The sequence below is a fragment of the Phaseolus vulgaris genome, chromosome 2 (genome assembly GCF_000499845.2).
Source record: "Phaseolus vulgaris cultivar G19833 chromosome 2, P. vulgaris v2.0, whole genome shotgun sequence".
Classification (NCBI taxonomy): domain Eukaryota; kingdom Viridiplantae; phylum Streptophyta; class Magnoliopsida; order Fabales; family Fabaceae; genus Phaseolus; species Phaseolus vulgaris.
In genome coordinates, this window is record NC_023758.2 from 27414412 (window position 1) to 27439927 (window position 25516).

The 25516-nt window shown below is 35.6% G+C and overlaps 1 pseudogene; it reads right to left on the reverse strand.

The window, feature by feature from the left end:
- Nucleotides 1–2248: 2248 nt before the first annotated feature.
- Nucleotides 2249–10987, reverse strand: LOC137809303 (putative disease resistance protein RGA3; annotated as a pseudogene).
- Nucleotides 10988–25516: the final 14529 nt, after the last annotated feature.

A 25516-nucleotide genomic window follows, 5' to 3' on the forward strand; every position in this document is an offset into this window, starting at 1 on the left:
TTTATTCTTATCCTGGTGTTTGTAATTGTTGTGTTGTTTTGAATAAACATTTGATTGATAATGGAACCATTTTTTCAAGGGTGAAAAATTAAGAATTAAATGTAGGATTGGTTGAATTCGAATCAAAATAAATATATTATGTGATATTTCTCTTACTTTATCCATCTCTTTATATTGTTATATTGTTATCTAATTCTTGTATGAATTACATTATCAAATTAATTGCATTCTCATTTTATTGTTATCATCATTTCTTATATCAATTTTGTTTCCACTAATAATTTATTAATTGTTTATATCTTAAAGAAGTTTTAAAAGAATTATAAGAAAAGAGATTATTAAACAAAAAAATTTGAAAATCAATTCACTCACCCTCTTGGTTTAATCAAGTCATTCCTTTTTTCTAATAAAAAACACTCACTTTGAACCTAGCTAATAAAATTGAATTTTCAAGAAACTCAAAGCTTATTTCATAATTTTTAAATATAAAGAATACAATAGAAAATTCTTTTATTTATAGGATGTGAACGTGAGTTCAAGAAGTTATCTAAGGTATGAAAGAGATGGAAGTAGTTGGCTAAAATTTGAAGTTAAAATACATTCAAAGTACAACTCTCTTGGTTCATGTAATAATGAATACTTATGTGCATCAACTAACTTTAATTACTACTAATCAAGTTAATTACAAGGCAATATTTTACAAAGTCTCTAGTTTCAATGTATAAAGTTTCATTGTATTTATTGATAAAAAAATTTAAATTAAAACTATCTCAAGTTCAATTAACAAGATATGTAACATGAATTTTCTATCCCTCATCTCATATTTTAATATTTTTCTTCAACATATCTTCATTAACCATATTGAAAAAAACAAAAAAGAAGTTATCACTTTATAAAATAAAGAATTCCGAAATGAATATCTATTTTTATGGCTTATGTCACTTTTGGATTTTGTTTCTTTCCATTAGAGTTTCTCTTAGATTTCTATGATTTCTATTATGATTAAAAATTATATGTATGACATATAACATGCTTATAAGAAATTGTGATCAATTAAAAATTTATTTTCCTATCTACAACTTTATTTAAAGTAATTATCAATCACGTTAAAGAGTAATTATAATCGTCCATGTCATTTATTGTTCTACCAAAGTCATTGAAAAAATAAAGATTCTTTTATGTAAACAACACAGTAGCTCTTAATTTTTAATAGAACCTAAACAAGCAATTAGGAACGTACGCCAATAACATAAATAAATCCAGCTTAGTATGTAAATTTTAAACACAATGGAGATCTAATAACTTCTCTGCAGTACAAGGTAGGGATTCCTCTGCTTTAGTTGCATGGTACCGATGGAAGTATTATTATCTTCTATTTTAAAAAATTTCAGATGTAGAAATAACATGAAAAGGAGTAAAAAGAAATCAATAATATTGAATGCAATGCGTTCGGGTGTTTAAGGGTAAGTAGAAAACAACAACTAGACAATGCGTTCGGGTGTTTAAGGGTAAGTAGAAAACAACAACTAGACAAATATTGGCTTATGTGATTAAGTAGCTAAAACCAACACTTCCCTGGTGCTATTATGTACCAAAATATCAGTATATAATGGGTTTTTGATTATGATGGGGTTATTTTTTTTTTTTACCAAAATAGGGTTCGTTTAAAAAAAATTACAAATTTAGGTAAGTGGTGCCAATTTGGCATGACTTCATACACAGAAATTGTTCCAATTTGACACGACTCTGTCATGTCATACTAAAGTCGTACCAACTTGGCACGACTTTTGCCCTATCATACTGAAGTCGTGTCAACTTGACACGACTTCTGCCACGTTATACGGAAGTCGTGCCAACTTGGCACGACTTCTGCCATGTCATAATTTTTTTTTTTTAATTTTATTGTTTATATATTGGGTAGTAAGTTATGTAATGTTAAAAATTAATTTGATACATAATTTTCTAAGGGTGTTAGTTTTAAGGAAAACAAAACTGGATATATAATTATTTTTAAATTATTTAATTATTTCAAAATAATTACAAATTATTTATATTATTTGACTTATTTAAAATTTATATAATTATTTTTAAATTATTTAATTATTTCAAAATAATTACAGTAATTATACCTTTTTATATTTTAATATAAATGACATTAAAAAAATTAACAAGTTTAAAAAATGTATTATTTGAATTGTGATAAAAAAAATTATTACTTCATAACAAAATGAATAATTGTGATACACGATTATCCAATTTTTTGTTCCTTAAAACTATGACTCTTAGAAAATTATGTATCAAATTAATTTTTAACATTACATAACTTACTACCCAATATATAAATAATAAAATATAAAAAAAAAATGACGTGGCAGAAATTGTGTCAAGTTGGCACGACTTCAGTATGACATGACAAAGTCGTGTCAAATTGGGACGATTTGTACATATGAAATCGTGCCAAATTGACACGACTTGCCTAAATTTGTAATTTTTTTAAACGGACCATATTTTAATAAAAAAAAAAAAACCTCATTATGGCCAAAAACCCGTATATAACAGCAGCCCACAAATATAATGAAAATGCAAATACCATAAACATTCTTTGACTAAGAATAATCAACCTGTATCAAATGCTACAGAAAAACTAAGATAAGCTAAGTTCACCTATTAAATGGCTATAGTGGGACCACCAATTGAAGAAGCAACGTTGCTATGCTATATTTCGCAGGCAAAGGCAAAGATTATGTTGCAGGGAAGGGTGAGTATGGGATACTTGCTGCTGCTTCAACAGTTGAAGCCAACAAAGAATTGGTATAAGCCTGCCAAGAAACAGCACTATTTTAATTTGTCAAGATTATTGTCAGATCTTAAACATTTTAATTTGGTTTTCATTTCATTTTTTATTGTCAGTTCTTATACAACTTGTTATTTCCCAACAACACCACTCTACATAAGAGCATCTTTACCGGGTATTAAAACAACAAACTACCACCGAAATCATTTATTAAATTGCAAATATCTTCTACTCATAGCACCGTGTCCATACATAACTTAGTAACTAACCATTTCTTATCGATATGCTCTGTTTCTCAAATGATATCTTGCAGCCTAGTAGATATATTTTGTAGAATTGCAAACACAAACAATTGAATCCAAACTTTAAGCCTACACAGTTATTTTGAATCAAATTAATGAGTTTCCACAGTAGTGTTAGTAAACATTTTTTTCAAAATCAATTTTTATACATGTCAAAGAAACAATTCAAAATAATTTTTTATACATGTTAAGCAAACAATCACAAATCTCTCTTACCACTTACACTTTCAAAACAATTTAGTAAACAATATTTGATCCTAAACAAATTCAAAACCAAATTTTATACCAATTTGAGGCACATAGAACACTACATAGCAGATAAAAATCTGAAATCACTTTGGAAAGTACCATCAATGACTACATAGAGAACAAAAGCACACAAAAATTAAAAGAATGATGCATACCAGAGGATTGATCTTCTTAGAATCACTGTTAAGCTTATTCATAGCATCATGCATGCAATCCAGAACAGTCACAGCAAAGACTTCAGCAAAATCCTGAGGTGAGGAGAAAAAAAAAGGTTAAAGAAAGAATAGAAATAATTTTATATCAGGCATTATATCAACTGCAAATTGCATATAAAAAAACTGATTTCCTTTTATTAGTTTATCTGGACAAAAGCATAGTGACTAAGCTTAATCATAAGATACATTGTATGAAATGAGAAGCTGGTACAGTATATGCCAAACATCAACCATAAAAGAGGGGAATACTGAAACCTTGTTTTATTATTCAATATATACACTACGCAAAAGGCTACCCAATTTTTGAAAAACAGAGTGACACATTAGGGAGAGAAGTAAACAAAACACTCTTGAATTTACCACAAAAAGTCGGTTTCATTTGGAAAAACAGTTGTATTTCTGGAATATGCTTTATGTATTGCCAATCCTCTCCCGTTTCCCTCTTGCACCGCTTCTTCAGATATGGACATTCGCGTATATTTAAAGAAGACAAGTTGGTGAGGCGTTGAATACTACTCGGTATTGACCTCAGCTCCTCACAATACCCAATCTCTAATTTTTGAAGAGAAGTCATGTCTCCCACCCAGTCCGGCAATGAAGTAGATCGGGTAACTGAATATATCCAAAGTTCGTAGGGAGGGGCACATTGTAAGCCATAGGGTAACGTGGAGCAATGGTGGATTCTGACCGTTCGAAGGGCAGTTAGTTGGGTCATATTGCTTGGTAGAGTCACCAGCTCTGGACAATTCATGATACTCAAACTCTCCAAACATGTCAAATGTCGCACACCTTCAGATAATGATTTCAATTTCTCACCGTTGGTAATAATCAAACTTCTAAGTGAGGTCAGACCTTCCAACCCGTGTTCTGAAAAATACTCCAGACTATCACAAGAAATAATGTGTAGTTCCTGTAGTGCACCCAACCCGCTGAGTTGGTCGGGTAATACCACCACTCCTCTAATAATATGCAAGGTCTTTAGACAAGGCATATTCTCCACAACCCCTTCCATCAAGGAAGCAGCTTCGAAAATAGATACCTTCTCAACAGAAGGAAGACGTGGAAATTTAAGGTTGGAGATGCCACCAATACGTAATAGGGAAAGACGAGGGAGCATCTCTACTCCTTCTTCCCTCAACATCCTCTCCATTTTTGGTAAGTTCTCCAAACTCAATTCCACCAACGATGGAAATGCCTTCTCCTCCACACCATCATACGACTCATCATCTATCCACTTCACATTTTTCATTCCACCCACTTTTAGCCTTTTCAACTGTTGTAGTTTACCAAGTGGAGGAAGCTCCTCACAGTTGTCACAGTTCAAGAGTGTAACTTCCCCCAAGTCTCTCAGAACTGGACCACTTCTCATCCAACTTGATAACTGTCTCCCCTGATATCCTCTCATCCCAAAACTCTTTAAACTTGAGGGAGGTTGCAGGGTTCTAGTACTCTTTCAACGTTAACATTACTACCTTTTGAATTAGCACTACCACCCCATGACAAGTCTAGGATATTCAAGTCCTTCTTACCAATCAAATTTGCTTGTTTAGCATCCCATTCATTGGGGACCTTCTCAAGGCCTTCGATTCTCAGCGTGCCTCCCAGCTTTAAGCTATGCAACTCTGATAACCCACACCCTAACTTTGAACCCACAACAAAAGTGCTCAGTGTTCTTAGATGCCTTAACTTGCCAATATTCGGAGGCATCTCTGATATTGAATAACAGTTATTAATCACAATATGTCTTAGATCCTGTAATTGCGTCAATTCTTTGGGCAGCCTAAGGTGGTAGAGATGTTGTAGTTTCAATATTTGCAATTTCGGCAACTGACAAATTAATTTATGTAAGCCTTTTCCAGAACCCCAATTCCAACTCAAGTATCTCAAATGTGCTAAATCCTTGACTGGGAACACTGAATAAGAAGTTGTGCATAGTGCTCGGAGACAATGGGTTGATGGCACCAGGCCAATATCACCCAAATCTAGAAAAGTCCGAAGGGATTCAACTTTCTTGAAAGCAGTTTTCTTGAAAGCAGTTTTCTTGAAAGCAGTCATATCAACAACCATCTTAGAATTGAACAAGCTTGCATAGTGAACTCTAGTTGACAACGGAGTCAACCTTCCTTTCTCAATAATCACACATTCTTCACCCATAATAGACTGGGCAAGATCATGAAATAGATCATGCATCTTGCAACTTCTAATCATACCAAGCTTATCAAACTTTGCTTCTTGAAAAAATGATCTACGGTATAATTTGTTCCACACTTTATTTCCAACATCCTCCACTTCTATGTTTCCTTCAGATTTAATAAATCCATTAGCCATCCAGAGATGAATTAGATCTTCCTTGACTATTTCAAAATCTTTGGGAAAAATTGCACAGAAAGAAAAGCATATCCTCAGAGACAACTCCAAATTAGAATAACTTAGTTTCAAAGCACGCATAATAGAATTTTCCTCACATATATTCCAAATCTCACTTTCCTTTACATTTTCCCATTGGCTTACCTCACTTTCATCACGCAAAAGGCTGCCCAGTGTTTTGATTGCAAGCGGCGAACCAACGCATTTTTTCACTATCTCTTTGCCAATTGCCACAAGCTCTTCCCGCCCTTTTCTGTTTGGTCCAAACGCATGGCTTGTGAACAATGACCAACTGTCGTCTCTTGATAATTCTTTCAAATGGTAAGCGCCATGCGTTCTAATGGCTAATGAAGTGGTAGAGGACATCAGACGACGAGGGCAAAGTGGGCTATGCCTAAAGGTCGACTTCGAAAAAGCGTACGACTCGGTTAGATGGGAGTTTTTGTACGATATGATGGGAAAGATGGGGTTTCATAGAAAGTGGATCAGATGGATCCAGGGCTGTCTGGAAAGTGCCTCTATCTCTGTGCTGGTGAATGGAAGCCCGACAGACGAATTTAAACCTGAGAGAGGGTTGAGGCAGGGATACCCACTTGCCCCCTTTCTTTTTTTGATAGCAGCGGAAGGCTTGTCAGGGTTGGTAAGGCAAGCTGTGAAGGCTAACTTACTATCTGGTTTGAGGGTCGGGAGAAAAGAGGTTGAGATAAGTATCTTACAGTTTGTTGATGACACTCTTTTCTTCTGTGAGGACTCTCTTAGTAATGTGGTGACTTTAAAGGCTATCCTTAGAGGGTTTGAGGTAGCGTCAGGCCTCAAGATAAACTTCCACAAGTCCAGGATTACAGGTATTAATGTGCATAGGAACAACATCCGCTGTTATTTGAGGACCTTGAATTGTGCGGAGATGACAGTACCTTTCAAGTATTTAGGGCTTGAGGTGGGAGGCAACCCGAGGAGGAAGAAGTTCTGGGAGCCAGTCATTGATAAGTTGGAGAGCAGGCTAAGCACGTGGAGAGGGAGGTTCTTATCAATGGCAGGTAGAATCTGTGTTATTAAATCGGTGCTTACAGCAGTACCCCTGCACTACCTTTCCATGTTCAAAGCACCTGTTTCGGTTTGTAAGAACATCAAGCGTATTCAAAGAAGGTTCCTATGGGGCTGGGGGAAGGAAAAGAAACCGATCTCATGGGTCAGGTGGGAAAATGTGTGCAAACCAAAACAGGAAGGAGGGCTGGGGATCATAGATATACGTGATTTCAATTATGCTCTGATGGCAAAATGGAAGTGGAGGTGGCTCTCAGATGAAAAAGGAAGATGGAAGGATGTCTTGGAGTCGAAATATGGAGGAGGTGGTGAGGGGACTAACCAACCATTAAAGCTGCAGTCTTGGTGGTGGAGGGACCTACATAAAGTTTGTATGGAGGGAGGAGGAGAGGGATGGTTCCAAGCTGAAATGGGTTGGAGGATAGGGTGCAGTGACAGAGTGAAATTCTGGGATGACGTGTGGGTTGGGAATACCAATCTCAAATCCGCGTTCCCCAGATTTTACACCATATTATGTAATCAGTGTCAAACAGTGGAAGAGGTAGTCATGTGGGAAGGGGACGTCTGGCGATGGAACTTAAGATGGAGGCGGGCCAGGTTCGAGTGGGAGTCGGTGATGGAAACAGACCTAGTCTCATATATTTCTAGGGCTGTTATTACACGGCAGGAGCAAGACACTCGGGTATGGGGGATCAATGATAAGGGGTGTTTCTCAGTGAAATCAGCTTATGCGAGCATAAGAGGAGATGGCACCTGCAATGCTGTTTTTGACCTCCTTTGGAAGGCCAAGGCTTTTCCCTCTGTTCTGACCACTGCGTGGGGGTCCTTACTGGATAGACTACCAACTAGAGAATGCCTGAGTAGGAGGGGGGTGACGATGGAATCCACTTTATGCGAGTTTTGCCATTCTAAAATTGAAACCAGCCATCACTTATTTTTTGAGTGTCAAGTGGTAGTGCGTGTTTGGGACTTATGTCATAGATGGCTAGGCATCCTTTCTGTTCAACACAATGGTCTGAGTAATCACTTTGAAAGTTTCACTTTGATTCAGGCCAGTAACAAACAAGACGATTTGGAAAGGTATCTGGACTGCTATAGTACGAGTGTATGGGAACATAGGAACTTGGTCGCGTTCAAGCAAGGAGTTGTAGATGCTGAAGAGATGTTACAACAAGCTCAACTGAAATCATGGCTGTGGATGAAGCATAAGGTATGCAGGTTCAATTACTCTTTTGTGGATTGGGTTTTAAACCCAATCTTATGTATCAAGAGCTATAAGTAATGGACCTCCAAAGTAAAGTCCGGTCCAGGAAAGGCAGAAGGGTTTGTGGAAGATTGGAAGATCTGTAGGCCTGTTAGCATTTGTGGTAAGATCGTTGGGTTGTAGGTGCTGTGTTCAATAGGCGCAAGCTAAGGCGCGACTGGGATGGATGGAGGCTATGGTTCTGTTCGCTCGGCGGAATGGCTAGGGCATGCTCGAAGAGATTGTTGCCTTGGCCTGGGGAGCTCTATAATTAACGGGGTATATGACTGTTACGTAACATGGTGCATGTATGGACTGGTATGGAGTAAGGATTGTAGGGGATGTCTGTGGTCGATCGAAGTTATGCAAAGGTCAACATGATCGTCGGTCGACGAAGCGGCGTTCTCCATACGTGTGTAATCGGTGGTCGCCGGTCGTTATACAAGGATAACATGATCGCCGGTCGATGACACGACGATCTCCATGCGTGTGGAGTCAGTGGTCGTCGAAGTTATGCAAAGGTCATCGCGGGTCGACGAAGCGGCGTTCTCCATATGTGTGTAGTCGGTGATCGCCGAAGTTATACAAGGTTAACATGATCGCCGGTCGATGAAACGGCGATCTCCATGCGTGTGTAGCTGGTGGTCGTCGAAATTATGCAAAGGTAAACATGACCTCCATGGTCGATGAAATGGCGATCTCCATGCGCTAGTCGGTGGTCGCCGAAGGCAAAGGTAAACATGATCGCCGGTCGATGAAGCGGCGATCTCCATGAGCGCGTAGTCGGTGGTCGGTGAAGTTGTGTATCATTGCCGTATTCGAAGAACGGAAGATCAGGTACTGAAAATCACTGAGGTAGACACATCGCCGGGTTTGTGCTGGTTCGATAAAGATGTCTGTTAACCTTAATAAGAGCAATGAGATGGGGATTTCCCGAGTGGATCCTCCTCGAGAGCAGGGTTTACTTAGGTCAAAGCATACATGGCGAGAAGCATTGGCGACAGGCGATCTTGCTTGGGTATATTTTTGGGTATGTTTTTCTCACTTTAAGGTTGTTTTGTTCCAACCATAAAGGAGAGATAGGAAGTCCTTTTGTGGTTTTTGTATATGGGTTGGGATACCCCTGAAGTATCCCCTTTAATTTTATTTATTCATTGCTGATAAAAAAAAAAAAAGTAATATCAACAGACACCTTAGAATTTGACAAGCTTACATAGTGAACTCTAGTTGGCAACTGAGTCAACCTTCCATTCTCAATAATCACACATTCTTCACCCATAATAGATTGGGCAAGATCATGAAATAGATCATGCATCTTGCAACTTCTAATCATACCAAGCTTAGCATACTTTGCTTCTTGAAAAATTGATCTACGGTATAATTTTTTCCACACTTTATTTCCAACATCCTCCACTTCTACGTTTCCTTTAGATTTAATAAATCCATTAGCCATCCAGAGATGAATTAGATCTTCCTTGTCAATTTCAAAATCTTTGGGAAAAATTGCACAAAAAGAAAAGCATATCCTCAGAGACAACTCCAAATTAGAATAACTTAGTTTCAAAGCACGCATAATAGAATTTTCCTCACATATATTCCAAATCTCACTTTCCTTTACATTTTCCCATTGGCTTACCTCACTTTCATCACGCAAAAGGCTGCCCAGTGTTTTGATTGCAAGCGGCGAACCAACGCATTTTTTCACTATCTCTTTGCCAATTGCCACAAGCTCTTCCCGCCCTTTTCTGTTTGGTCCAAACGCATGGCTTGTGAACAATGACCAACTGTCGTCTCTTGATAATTCTTTCAAATGGTAAGCGCCATGCGTCTCCATGGTGGAAACAACTTCCTGGAGTCGAGTGGTGACCAAAATGGTAGCTCCTTTTGCTGCCCTTGCACACTGCAACTTCCCCTTCAACTGCTTCCATTTCTCTTGGTCTTCATTCCACACATCATCAAGAACAAGTAAATACCTCTTGCTCTGCAACACTTCTTCAACCTTTTTCCGCACTGCTTCTAAGGTATTGAGATTGGGATTTTGTCCAATGCAACATTCTATGATGGATTGTAGTATTGTCATTGTGTTGAAATCATCAGAAACACAAACCCAAATTGTCAAGTCAAAATGGTTGCATACCCTGTGATCATTGAAGACCTGCTTGGCAAGTGTTGTTTTGCCAAGTCCACCCATACCAACTATAGGATACGGAGAGGTCTTCACTGTTACTGGCATCTTCCAAAAGAAATTTCACAATTTGCTCTCGATCTTCGTCTCTGCCATAGACTCTAGGTTCTGTAATGTCAGAGCTAGTTGGGCGCCAATAACCATCATCATCATCATCCAGTGCTTGCTTCTCTGTGACACCATCATCACGTAACTCAAACATGCGTCTTTCTTCATTAATGTCGTGAAATCTTTGGGTGATGTCTTTCATCCTCTTTCCAATATGAAAACGAAAGAGAATGTCCCTGAAATGCACACGGGCCAAGCATGAACTTCGTCCATCATCAGAGAGCACCTTTTTGGATTGAAGTGAACATTCATCCAAGATATCATCAAGCACATATGTTGCATCTGTGAGTTTCTGCAGCCAATTCTTCACAGTATGGCTTGTTATTTACTTTCTCTCAGCGTCTGTGAGGACAGCACGGATTGCGGTGAGATTGCTGGAAAGCTTTTGAGTCTGTTGATCAACACCCAATAAGTTGTAAGTTGGTCTTTAACAGCAGATTGCAAGTTTTGAATCACAGTTCCCAGCAAAGCGTCAGCCATTGGAAGGAAGGAGAATTTGAATGAAGAAAAGGTTGGTGATTGATTATGGAGAAGAGAGGCAACGATGAGTCAATAATATTTTGGTTAGAAAGAATTTCTTATATAATTTAATTTTCTTGGGCAGAATGATTGGAATATAATTATGCATCATTTACACGACTATATTCATTATATAAGCAAAGTATATCTTATTTTGAAGTTTACATGATTACAATGAAAAGTATATAAATATATTCATACTGTGAAAAAAAAGAGAGAGAATAAAAGTAGATGAACATCTTAAAATAAAATTCCAACCCTATGCAATCCTTCTTATTGCACGTCAAGAATAATTTGTGATCCCAAAATATATTGAATTCATTACGGAAGTTAATCATTTCTTGAATATATCATTTATTGAATATATGTATACCTCCAACTTCAAAATTGTTTGAGTTACTAAAACATAATTACAAAGTCATAGTTAAGCTATTCGTACTTAAGATTTGTTTATTTAAAAAAAACAATTAAAAATAGACAAAAAAAATCATCTCCTAGCATTATTTATTTGAGAAATAGATGAAAAATAATTTTAAAATACTAAATGTAACAAAGAAAAAAATGTAGAGAATAGAAATTTTAAATCAACACCCACTGAATCAATATCCTAATTTCCTTATACTTAACCACAAAATGACTTTCTTATGATAAATTATTAATAAAATAAATTTGTAATGTATCTGGTAAGTAAAAAAATTAGAATATGAAAATTGATTGTGAATTACAACCTAACATTAGAGCCCTTTCAGAGAAAAAGCAACATGTTTCATATTTTCTTTATTTCTCAATGCGTACCTAAAAATATTATATCTTAAAACTTTTACAGGTTTTTTTGAGTTTTAGTTTTACAAATTTTCTACTTTACACAAATTATTCATATTTTATTATTTTAAATTATCACCGTATTTTTCTTAACTTTTGTATTTTAACTCATTTTAAAGTTTACAATACTTTATAAAATATGTTATAATATAAAAATGTTTTACAAGTTTTTTAAAGTTTAAGTTTTTTTGTTTATTTTGTTTTTCAAAAAGATAGTCTTATTTCTTTATCCTTGACTATATGTTTAAAATTAAAAAATGAATTAAATTTTGTATTTGATAATTAATCTTTCTAATATGTTATTTTTAGATATTAAATTCTAAATTCATAACGATACCTATGTTATATGTTATTTTATCTATGTTTAGAGATTCAACCTTGACTTAAAATAAGACTAAATTATATTTTTAATATATATAAAATGAGAGTGTAAATTTTATCTTACAGATTTGTTTGTGATATTAAATTTTATCTTCCTTTTTAAAATGATAAAGTACATAAAAAAATATATCTTATTAGATTTGATGAAACTATTATATCATTTATTATTTAACTTCTATTACATCACTCATAAAAAATTTATTCTTGAAAAATTTATTCTCACGTTCAAGTTGATCAATCCTGGATACGAGAGATTGTGATGAAGATTTCACCTTAATTAAGGATAACAAAATATTGGATGATGTTATAAGTATTAAGTAACATGTTATTTATAAAAAGTGATCATATTATAATTATCACTACAAGAAAATCATCAAATAGAAACCAATTTTTAGAAACCAAAATAATTAGTTGCAATAGTAACTAAATTAGAAACCATATTTTAGAAACTAAAACAAAAATTGGTTTCTAAATTAGTTTATATTATTTTCTATTATTGTTAAATAGTTTCTAAATTGGTCTTTAATTAGCAACCAAGGTTTTAGAGACTAAATATCTAATTAGCAACCAATGTTTTATCTACCAATTATTTAGTTTCTAAATTTAGTCTCTAAAACCTTGGTTGCTAATTAAAGACCAATTTAGAAACTATTTAACAATAATAGAAAATAATATAAACTAATTTAGAAACCAATTTTTGTTTTAGTTTCTAAAATGGTCTCTAATTTAGTTACTATTGCAACTAATTATTTTGGTCTCTAAAAATTGGTTTCTATGTCGTGATTTTCTTGTAGTGTATCATGCAACTTAATTCTAAAAGTATTAAGCATCATGTTAAAAAAACATCAATATCTTAAAAATTATATCAATAAATAAATAAATATGTTAGATGTTATATATAAATCTTAATATACGGACTAATTCAATCACAATTAATTTTAATGATCACTACACGAAAAATTCAATTTATGTACGGAAAAAATCCGTAGGTAACAGAACCCTGGTAAAACTTGAAGCCAAGTTCCTTGAACAAGGTCCATAAAAGCTTTAATCATTACACCACTCAAGTTTTATTGTCATGTTAAGATTATTATTACTTATGAGTATAATTATCAATATTAATATTATTAATATTATTAAATATTATTAATTTTATTAAATATTATTATTACTAATATTAATAATTTTGTTATATTATTAATATCATTAATATTATTATTATTAATATTATTCATATTATTAATATAATACTAATTATATTATTTAAATTATTATATTAATATTATTAATTTTATAATATTAATAATATGTACACTTATTAGTTATGGTTATTATTATTTATGAATATTAATTATGATTTTATAATTCTTCATATTATAATAATATTTTTAATATTATATATATAATTATTATGATAATAGTTTGTAGATAATAGAAATTCGTGGGTGATAGTTCGTAAGTAATATTGATTCGTGGGTAATAGTTGGTAACAGAGATCCGTAGGTAAAAGTTGGTAGGTAATAAGATTTGTGGGTAATAGTTGGTTGGTAATGTTGAATTTACCTACGAATTCAGAATTTGTGGGTAATGTCTTGAATTTACCTACGGACTCAGATTCGTGGATTAAAATTTGTAGATAATATTAATTTTTTTTTGTAATGATGTTTGTATCAGTTCAAGTTTCAAAATTTCTAATAATTTACTATCTCGAGATGGTTTTAACCAATAACTAATTTTAAATATAGTGATTGCTTCTTCACGGTATATTTTATTTTGAAGCTTACCAAAGTAGGATGAAAAATATATAAATGTATTAAAAAATATATTAACATCTTCAAAAAAAATTCCATCACCTTAATGATGAAATCCCTTCTTGTTGTAGCTCAAGAATAAGTTGTCATTAAGGAAATCCATAACCCATTAGTAAATTAATCTTTGAAACAATGCAACATTCTATCCTTTTCTTTTATCTTTTAGATATGTCAATCAAAGTTACAAATTTGTTGAACCTAAAGTTATTCATTTAGGAGGGAGAAACACCAATCCAATATGAAGCTAAATTGTCTTATTAAAAATACATGAACTAGGTTATAACCTCTAAATGATATAATGTGTTTCTGCTTGTATTGTTCCAGCATTGTCTTCTTCCACTGAACGAGACTACTGCCGAGTTCTTGGTGTGTTCTTGGTGTTCCTGAATATGCCAGTTAGGACGAGATGAAGAAGACATTTCTTGTTTTGTATGGCTTAGACAAATATTGATTGATGAAATCTATGCATGTTAGGCTAGGTAAAGCGAAGGTGAAGTCTATTGGAAGATTGTCATGTGTTTTTTGGGCAATGAGAGGATGATTCAATTTCATTTAGAACACTTTTTGTCGGAGAGATGAAATTTCATTTCAATTGCTTTGTACTTGGTAACATCAATGTCAAATTACTCTATTCTCGATCAGAGGAATATTTTATTTCGATTACTTTGTACTTGTTAGGAGTGACAACAATGGCAAATTAGATGATCTATTATCAGTCACGACAATAATTTAATGTTACCGAACCAGGTTTAGCTATAAGGATAGGGAAATCTTATAATTAATAAGGTTTAACCGTTCATATGCTTGTTAACCTATAAAAAACATGTATGGAGGAATATTTTTTTTGTTTGAGAACTCGTGAAGGCAAGACGGGGACTTTCTTATAAGGATAGGTTTCCATTAAGACTCATCTTTGAGTTCATGTTTAATTTGGTCCTCGATGTGCGTTCAAGAGACAAAAACTATTTTTAAATGATATTTTCTGTGGACATTATAGTTTTGATGGAGGAAACAAGGTAGATGTTAACTATAAATTTGGGTTTTGGAGATTGGCATCAAAACCAAAGGTTTTTCCTTGAGAAGGGGTACTACGCATGCAATATATGCAATTTTTTAGCAAAAAAACAATAGAAAAATTACTTGAAAGTAGAAATTGGAAATGTCTAACATATTACAGAATTTTTAGGAAATTAATGAAGATGTCATCAAAGGAGAAAACATTGAGAGTTGTATGAGAGCACAAATCTCCTACCAAGCTAAAAGAGAAGTTTTTTCGTATTGCAGTATGATAGTAGGATTAATTATACTCTATTGTGAATCTTGAGCTTTTAAGAAATAGTGAGAGAGAGAAATTAGAGAAGAAAAAATGAGTTTGTTAAGATGAATGTGTTGTTGTAAAAAAAAGGACATAATAGAGGATGATTGGTTAAGAAAAGATATTGGTGGTAACTTAAGTGTGACAATGATTGAGGAAAAGATAATATAAAATCAGTTTTTATGGTTTCGATATGTGCAAAGGCAGCCACTGGTGTGAGGAGAGTGGATCTCATGGTTTTTACTTTGAAAAGAAGGGACATAGGGAGGCTAGAATTGCATTGTAGGAAATTATTAAAAGGGATCTCATGCTGAATAATGTTCCTAAGAATTTGCATTTCAACTGAGCCTAATTATATTGTGTTAACCATGTAGCTGAACTCTTGTGAAATAAAGCTAATTTTGCTGAGCACTACATTTTCTCTAGTTCTTACTTCATTTTTATCTAATTTAGGAGAGGAAAAATTTCATACCAAGCACAGGTTAGTTCAGACTTATCAGTCTTCTATAGGTGCAGCTAAAAAGATATCTATAACACATAACATTATAATAAATTGTGGTCCACAGTGAGACTGATCAAATCATTTCTTTTCCTGCCTACAATCATGTCAAGAGTAATTGTTAATGGTCCAAGTCATTCATTGTTCTACCAAAGTCATTTAGAAAATAGAGATTCTTCTATGTAAACAACACACTAGCTCTTAGTTTTTAATAGAACACTAAGCAACCATTTAGGAACATACGCCAATAACATAAATAAATCCAGCTTAGTATGTAAATTTTAAACACAATGGAGATCTAATAACTTCTCTGCACAAAACCAAACAGTACAAGGTAGGGATTCCTTTCGATTCCAAAATACATACAAGTCTCTTGAGATAACATCACTAGCGTCTATCACTGCATCTGATGTATTGTCCATTCTAAAATTCGGAGTTTCATTTCGGTTTTGTCTTTAAAAGAATTTTCGGTTTTGTTCTTACATCACAATCAAATGCATGTATCTGATGGTTTGAATATAGTACATTGTATCTAAGAAACGAATATATGGTACTAAACAATTAATTCAACAAAAAAGTGACAAACTTTCAATTTGGCATTACATAAGTGTATGAACCCTCTAAGTAATTCAACCTCAAAAATCAAATAGATCAGACATATATAAGAGAAGCATCAAGGTAGCCAAAAAGCATTTGTTTACTGTATCAATAATTTTTGAAGGACTAATGTTTATGCGTGGCAGCAGTGAAGTTTATACATGGAATCCTCGGAAGCAAATTTGCCACTTTTCTCTACTTTTCTTAGTAGCAACCATGGCAAATTAAAAGGGTTCTGACTACTGCTTAGGCTTTTTTTTTTTGTGGAAAATTCTGCAGCAACCATGGCAAATCAAAATCTATGGGTTGGTTTTGTTATGTCTTCTTTTCATGTGATTGCCGATTCTTATATAAGGATTGAGATCCTGAAGTATTCCTCTTAATTTTATTTTATTTTTTATTGATAAAAACAAATAATTTTTTAAAATTTCATTTAACATGTACTTCACATTCGCCATTACACTAGGAACATAGTCCAAAAAAGAAATCACAAACACTCTCACCGTTCCCTTGGCAAAGCATGGTGTAGGCATGCATTGATAGGAAAGAGTTATAATATTCTTTTATTTATTTTGTTGGAAAAAGTAGTATTCATTGTATGTTAGTTTTTCTTGGTAGTTTTAGTCTTATAGCCCCAGCATAACTTTCAAACATGTATAGTTGTATAATATTTTAATTTTACTTTTTAAAGACTTATTTGGCAATGGAAGCTGGTTACACAGAGAAAGTCGATGAACCATGTCAATGGTACTCCCTAGACAGGTTTCTGGACATCGAAGGTAAGTATATAATGAACATGTAAATACCAGTACACATTCTTTGACTAAGAATAATCAACCTGTCTCAAATGCTATAGAAAAACTAAGATAAGCTAAGTTCACCTATTAAATGGCTATAGTGGGACCACCAATTGAAGAAGCAATGTTGCTATAGTTCTTGTTTCTTCTCTCAGGGTAGATCCTTTTAAGGCATGCTTTCTTGTGACAATGAAAACATTAAAACTTGATTTGAGATTGATTTAAGGATTTAGATTTATGCTTGTTTAGTTTGGAATTTCTTTTCTCTGATCTGCCCCACATAATATTCAAATATTCTGCATTATTTTTAGTTTTCATCTCTTCCGCTTTTGAGATTTCTTTATTTGAATTGAGCACTGCACATGAAAAGTGATTGTTTGATCTCTTCCAAACGAAATAACATCCTAGAAGTGCTCATATGAATTTGGTAGAGTATTAAAAAGAATACGAGCCTTATCTTCATTCTAGAGTTTCATTTCAAGATTAGGCACTGAAAAATGAAAAAGGACAGTGGCAGAAGAAAGACATAAGTGCATCTTTACAGGGTTTTAAAACAACAAACTACCACCGAAACCATTTATTAAATTGCAAATATCTTCTGCTACTTGTAGCACCGTGACCATACAAAACTTAGTAACTAACCATTTCTTATCAATATGCTGTTTCTTAAATGATATCTTGCAGCCTAATAGATATATCCTTGCAGAAATGCAAACACAAAGAATTGAATCTAAACTTTAAGCCAACACAGTTATTTTGAATCAAATTCATGAGTGTCTACACTGGTGTTAGTAAGCAATTTTTTCAAAATCAATTTTTATAATGTTAAATAAACAATTCAAAATAAAATTTTGTACATGTTAAGCAAACAATCACAAATCTCTCTTACCACTTACACTTTCAAAACAGTTCAGTCAACAATATTTGATCCTAAACAAATTCAAAACCAAATACTATACCAATTTGAGGCACATGGAACACTATATAGCAGATAACAATTTGAAATCACTTTGGAAAGTACCATCACTGACTACATGGAGAACAAAAGCAAAGAAATATTAAAAGAATGATGCATGCATGAGGATTGATCTTCTTAGAATCACTGTTAAGCTTATTCATAGCATCATGCATGTAATCCAGATCAGCCACAACAAAGACTTCAGCATAATCCTGAGATGAGGAGAAAAAAACATTAGAAATGATTTTATATCAGGCATTATATCTCCTAGAAATTGCACATAAAAAAAACGGATTTCCTTTTACTACTTTATCTGGACAAAAACATTACTGACTAAGCTGAATCATAAGATACATTGTATGAAATGAGAAGACATCAAACATAAAGTGGGGATACAGAAACCTTATTTTATTATTCAATATATACACTACGCAAAAGGCTACCCAATTTTTGAAGGACAGAGTGACACACTAGGGAGAGAAGTAAACAAAACACTCTTGAATTTACCACAAAAAGTTTTAGGATGACGTGAATCGAGTGGTCTAATTTATCAAGAGTTTCTTTATAGACATTCGGAATTCGCGTATCATAAACTGATTGTTTTAGACACAAACATGTAGGAATAGGCATTTGACTACATTTCAATCATACTATATCAACACAAATCTTAAGTACACAACCGTAAGTCAATGAGCCAAAAACTAATAGACGATTATAGGTGTAAAACTCGTATCAATATGAAAATTCAATAGTTTCTTAATAGGGAATATATGATAGTACACTACCTTGAGCTAAGAGAGTTGATTCGATAAAAAACTACTAATGTATTAATCATTGTACACAGTCACTCAGTCTGAAGTCGATGCAATGAAGAGATTGATCATATTTTTAAGAAGTAGAATCTAGAGATGGAGTGCATGTGATGCAATCACAAACAATGAAAGATGCAGGTGTGAGAATAGAAAAGGAGTTCTGGCCACTTGGACATGACTCACTCATACTCAACCATATAGTCAAACAAACTAAATTTACCCATGCTTTCCCCGTTTCCCTCTTGTACAGCTTCTTCAGACATTGAAAGCTACTTGGTAGTGATCTCAATTCCTCACATTCCAATATCTTTAGTTCCTATAGTGCACCCACCCTACTAATTAAGTTGCTCCGGCAGTACCTTCAGATTTTTCATGGATGCAATTACCAACTTCTTTAGACAACCCATATTCTCCCCAACCCTTTCCATGAAACAAGTCGTTGCCTCACCTATGATGGTGAACATAATAATAACAATGATAATAATAATAATAAGATTTTTTTTTTTATCAGCAATAAATAGATAAAATTAAGAGGGATACTTCAGGGTATCCCAACCCGTATACATCAACCACATAGTTACACTCCCCTTTATGGCTTAGGGGAGACAACCGTTGTGTGGCAAAACCTGCTTAAAAAACTGTAATCACAGAACAACAAACCAATTTGCATCATCATGACAGAGGACCTACACGGTTATGACAGCAACCTAAATAATTGCTACACAAAAGCAGCAGTACATTATACACCTTGGCATCCAAACACCGCTACACCACCTTGGCCTCACCTACACCCTTACCTACATCCACACCTATACTTCCTACCTTTCACCTTTATCCCATTACCCTTCACAAAAAGACCTCCACGCCTCACTTTATCAACTAATATACTTGTCAACAAAGAGAGCACCAAAGAATGACCAGCAAAGGACCACTAAACAACATAGAGTCTTCCACTTATAACTCCAGCTCTAAGTAACCTCTCTATCCATCTCCAACCAGCAGCCACACAAGCCCTTATGTTCATAGCCATCCACTTCAAACCAGCCAAGAGCATGATGTAGCACTAGGTTAAACGCCACACTTCCACACTAATAGCAGGACCGTGTCTTGCACTCACTGCACGACAGCATCGCTCTACTGCTTCAAACTGTTTTTGTACATCCTGCTAGAAGTCTTACTTCCAATCTGTTTTTGTACACCCTACTAAAAGCCTTACTTCAGCTGCTGCCACACCTGGTGTGCGTGACACGACTCCAGCAGCAGCTGCCACCTCCACAACACTTTCATCGACCATATCTGAACATCTCCAGCTAGAGCTGACTGGGTCTAAGAATAAGCAGCTACTACCCTGGACTACACTGCAGCATTGTACATCTTCTTTGACTGCTGGGGCACCACAACCATACCAACATACTTGCTTTCCTTACCTAGATGCTCTCCATTTCCAGCAAGCAACATGTTCCTGCATTCACCACAATAAAAACCACCCCGAAACGGGTTACAACACTACATATTCCCGCTGTCCAGACATACTCTCTCATACCCCCAAGGAACTCAATCCTGCTCCATAACAGGGTCCTACCAAACCAAATACTTCACATGGAGAGCCTAACAGTCTAGGTTTTCCAAATCCATCACCTCTGAACAGAACAAGAAAAAAGAGTGCGTCCTCCTTCCAATTAGCAGCTTTTAATGCAGATTGTTGGATTGAGAACCCAATCAACAAAGGAATAAGAAAACGAATGCGCTTTATGCTTCATCCACAGCCAAGACTTGAGTTGAGCCCTCTGAAAAATCTCCTCTGCATCTACTACCCCTTGCTGGAAGGTAATCAGGTTCCTTTGATCCCAGATGCATCTAATGATGTTTGCCCATACCCCTTTCCAGATTTTATTTTGCTTGTTGCTATCTTGAAACAAGTGGAAACTTTGGAAATGCAGCCTTAAATCATTATGCTGGACGAAGGAGACCAGACCCGTTGGGCATGATGACACTCCAAAAAGAGATGTTGACAAGTCTCCTCCTCTAACTGACACAAAGGGCACACCGTTGAGTTCAACATCACCCCTCTCCTACTCAAACTCGCTCTTGTAGGAAGTTTACCCATCAAAACCCTCCAGGCTGTCACTACCACGTTTGGGAACGCCTTCACCTTCCACAAGAGCTTATACACTTCACTTTGGTTGCCTCTATCATGCTTAGCTAAACACTCATAAGCAGAGTTCACCGAAAACAACCCCGGTACCTCCTTCCCCCACACTTGGATGTCCTGGACATTCTTTTTCAGAGTGACCCCAGATAGGAGTGCAGTAAGATCCCTCTCCAGAGATGACTCCCACTCAAATCTATCTCTCCTCCACCTCATTCTCCATCTCCACTCCGAGTCAATCCATTCTCCTAACTCGCCCACTGTTTGGCCTTGGTTTAGAGATAGTGAGTATAGACGCGGAAACAGGGATTTAAGGTCAACACTTCCTACCCACACTTCCTCCCAGAATTTGACTTTGTCACCACAGCCTATTACCCAACCTAGCTCTTCTTGAAACCACCCTTTTCCTTCTCCCTCCTTACACATCTTGGAAAGGTCTCTCCACCACCAAGACTGGGACTTGACAGGTGTTTGACTACTATCAATTCCTAGATTGTATTTGGATTCCAACAACTTCTTCCACCTTCCTTTTTCTTCCGAAACACACCTCCATCTCCATTTAGCTAGGAGAGTATAAGAAAATGATAAAAAATGGTAAGAAGAAAAGATGTTTCTTATTCTCTTATGTGTATATTACATCACTCATGTATAGGAAATATATAGGAGTTTCTCTCTCCCAAATTACAATCTAATTAGGTAGGATACTAATCATGAGATTCTATAATTATTAAATTAATTGCATATAATTGGGTACAATATCGTCAAATATTGCATACAATAATTGCATATAATTTTATAATTATTATTTTCTTAATACTCCCCCTCAAGTTGGTAGGTGAAGATCAAGAACACCCAACTTGTGTCGTAGCGTCAAAAATCGTTCCTTGCCCAATGCCTTCGTAAAAATATCTGCGAGCTGATATTGTGTCGGTACATATGAAGGACTGATTATCCCAGCTTGTAATTTTTCTCGCACAATGTGGCAGTCTATCTCAATGTGTTTTGTGCGTTCATGAAATACTGGGTTTGCTGCTATATGTAATGCCGCTTGATTGTCACAGAAAAGTTGAGCTGGCAAGTTACATGGCACCTTTAAATCCTGCAACAGATATCGCAACCAAACTATCTCCAAACAAGTATTGGCCATTGCGCGGTATTCTGCTTCCGCTGATGATCTTGATACGTTTGTCTGTTTTTTTGACTTCCATGAGATAATAGATGAACCAAGAAAAATGCAATATCCAGATAATGATCTCCGAGTTGTCTGACAACCTCCCCAGTCTGAGTCGTAATAAGCTGTCAATGTCAGATTGTTTTCGGATGGCAATAATAATCCTTGTCCTGGTGATCCTTTGATGTACTTTAGGACTCGAATTGCGGCATCCCAATGAGGTTTCCATGGATCCTGTATATATTGACTTAGGGTCCGAACCGAAAATGCTATGTCAGGCTGAGTAACCGTGAGGTATATCAGTCGTCCCACGAGTCGCCTGTATTTGACTGGATCCTTTAATAACTCTCCATCGTCTGGTGTTAGTTTTAGGTATTGTTCCATTGGAAATTTGTCTGGACGAGCACCTGTGAGTCCCGTATCCTGCAAAATATCAAGCGCATATTTTATCTGGGACAAGTAAATACCAGCTTTGGAACGGGAAAATTCAATCCCTAGAAAATATTTTAGGTCTCCAAGATCTTTAATGCGAAATTGTTGTAATAAACAATCTTTAACACGCTGAATTTCTGTCAAATCATTTCCTGTCAGAAGAATATCATCCACATAAATCAAAAGGGTAGTAAATGATGAGTTATTTTGTCTTGTGAATAGAGAGTAATCTGCATTGGACTGTTGAAATCCTACAGATTTAATCACATGAGAAAATGTTGAAAACCATGTTCGAGATGCTTGTTTGAGACCATAAAGGGATTTGTTGAGTCGACATACAATGTTCTCCCCCTGTCGATGATGTCCGGGTGGCAAGTCCATGTAAATAATTTCATGCAATGTGCCATGTAAGAAGGCATTTTGCACATCTAGCTGGTGAGTAAACCAATTTCTGGTTGCTGCAATGGTGAGGAGTCACCTCAAATTTGTTAATTTTGCTGTTGGTGAAAAAGTTTCAGAATAGTCGACACCTTCAATCTGAGTGTACCCCTTTGCGACAAGGCGCGCCTTATATCTGTCGACGCTACCATCTGAGTTGTACTTTATTTTATAGACCCATTTGCATCTGATGGGTTTCTGTCCAGCAGGTAATGATGTCAAGGTCCACGTTTGATTTAGCTGCAAGGCGGAAAGCTCTTCGTCCATTTCTTTTTTGCCAATTTGGATCAAGGATAGCTTGAGCATAAGTGTGAGGTTCTTTGGTGGCTGTGATGTTAGCAAGATATGCACTATGTGTAGAAGAAAATCGTGAATTAAAAAGAAAATGATGCATAGGATACCTGGTTCCATTCGATCGGTCTTGGGCAGTGGTCGAATGATTGGCTTGGGATCCCGTTACGTAGTCTTGAAGCCAGGAAGGTTGGGTTGATGTGCGACTGGATCGTCGAACAGGAAGGTCGGTTGGAGAAGGTTTGGTAATGGGTGCTAAACTTCTTGGCATGGGAGAAGAAGGTTGGTCTACTGGAGGTTCAGGTGTATTATGACGAGTAGGAGAAGAAGGTTGGTTTGATGGAGGTTCAGGTGCATTGTGACGAGTAGGAGAAGAGAGTTGGTTTGATGGAGGTTCAAGTGTATTGTGACGAGTAGGAGAAAAAGGTTGGTTTGATGGAGGTTCAGGTGCATTGTGATGAGTAAGAGAAGAAGGTTGATCGAGTGAATGTTGGACAGGAGTGGGTAAGTCAATGTCAATAGTGGGCAAAATACCTTGTAGTGGAGGTGAGGATTGTGTCTGTGACTGTTGGCAGAATGGGAAAACACTTTCATGGAAGATGACATCCCGACTTGTAAAAAAAGTGTCTGCATCTATATCAAATAATTTGTATGCTTTTTTACTGTGAGGATAACCAATGAAGATGCATTGTCGGGCACGCGGATCAAATTTTTGCTTAGGTGAAACAACAGTTGCGTAACAGAGGCAACCTAAAGTTTTTAGGTGAGAAAGTGAAGGTGGTTGATTATATAGTAGCTCAGAAGGTGATTTATTTTTTAGTAAAGGTGATGACAAGCGATTAATAATATATGTGGCGGTTAAAACGCATTCTCCCCAAAATTCTAATGGTAAATTGGACTGAAATAGGAGGGCTCGTGCTGTGTTTAAAACACGTCTATGTTTGCGTTCTACTACCCCATTTTGTTGAGGAGTGTAAACGCAAGTGCGTTGACATTCAATACCTTTTTTGAGAAAAAAATCATACATTGAAATAAATTCCAGTCCGTTGTCAACGCGGATGGTTTTAATAGATGCCTGAAATTGATTTTGTGCAAATGTAATGAATGACTCTAAGAGATGTTGGGTTTCAGATTTTTGATTCATAAGAAATAGCCAAGTACATCTAGTATAGTCATCTATTATAGTGAGAAAAAAACGTTTTCCAAAATGAGTTGGGGTTTTATTAGGACCTCAAAGATCACAATGCAATAGATTAAATGGAGAATGAGATTTTATTGTGCTTAAAGGAAAGGGTAGCCTTGTCTGTTTAGCTTTGGGACAAATACTACAATGATTATGAATGGGAATAAGATTTTTACTGATAGGGATAGGTAGTAGGGAAGATACAAGTTGTAGACACGCTGGAGAAGGATGTCCAAGGCGCTTATGCCATAAATCAGGATCGGTCGATATTTGAGATGCGTGGGCTTGGTTTGGAAGAGGGGACATGTAGTATAAGCCTGCGTGTTGTTTACCCGAGCCAATCATCCTCCCCGTAGCCAAGTCCTGTAAAACACAACCATGTGGAGTAAAAACGACACAACAATTTAGTGAACTGGTTATCTTGTGATGGGTTGCTCCGCTATCCAAAATCCATGGTTTTGTAAAAGCAGAATTAGAAGAGGAGTTATGGGCAAGCAGACCTGCAGAGCTAACAAACGTGGAGAGACTGTCAGGGCACCAAGATCGGTGCTCTGATACCATGTTAAGAAGTGGGCTTTAAGCCTAACTCAACCCCATAAAACCGGCTCATAGGGGTGAGGTTTGCACCCATTTATATATTATGAAATGTCCTTATCTCTAGTCGATGTGGGATTTCCAACACACCCCTCACGCCGAGGCTACCAACTCATGCGTGGAGATATATGTTATGGGTGGTCCGATAACGGCCCGATAGCGGGTGGACTGATAAACCCAACAAATATTCGCTAGGATAGGCTCGAAATGGATCTGATACCATATAAAAAAATGATAAAA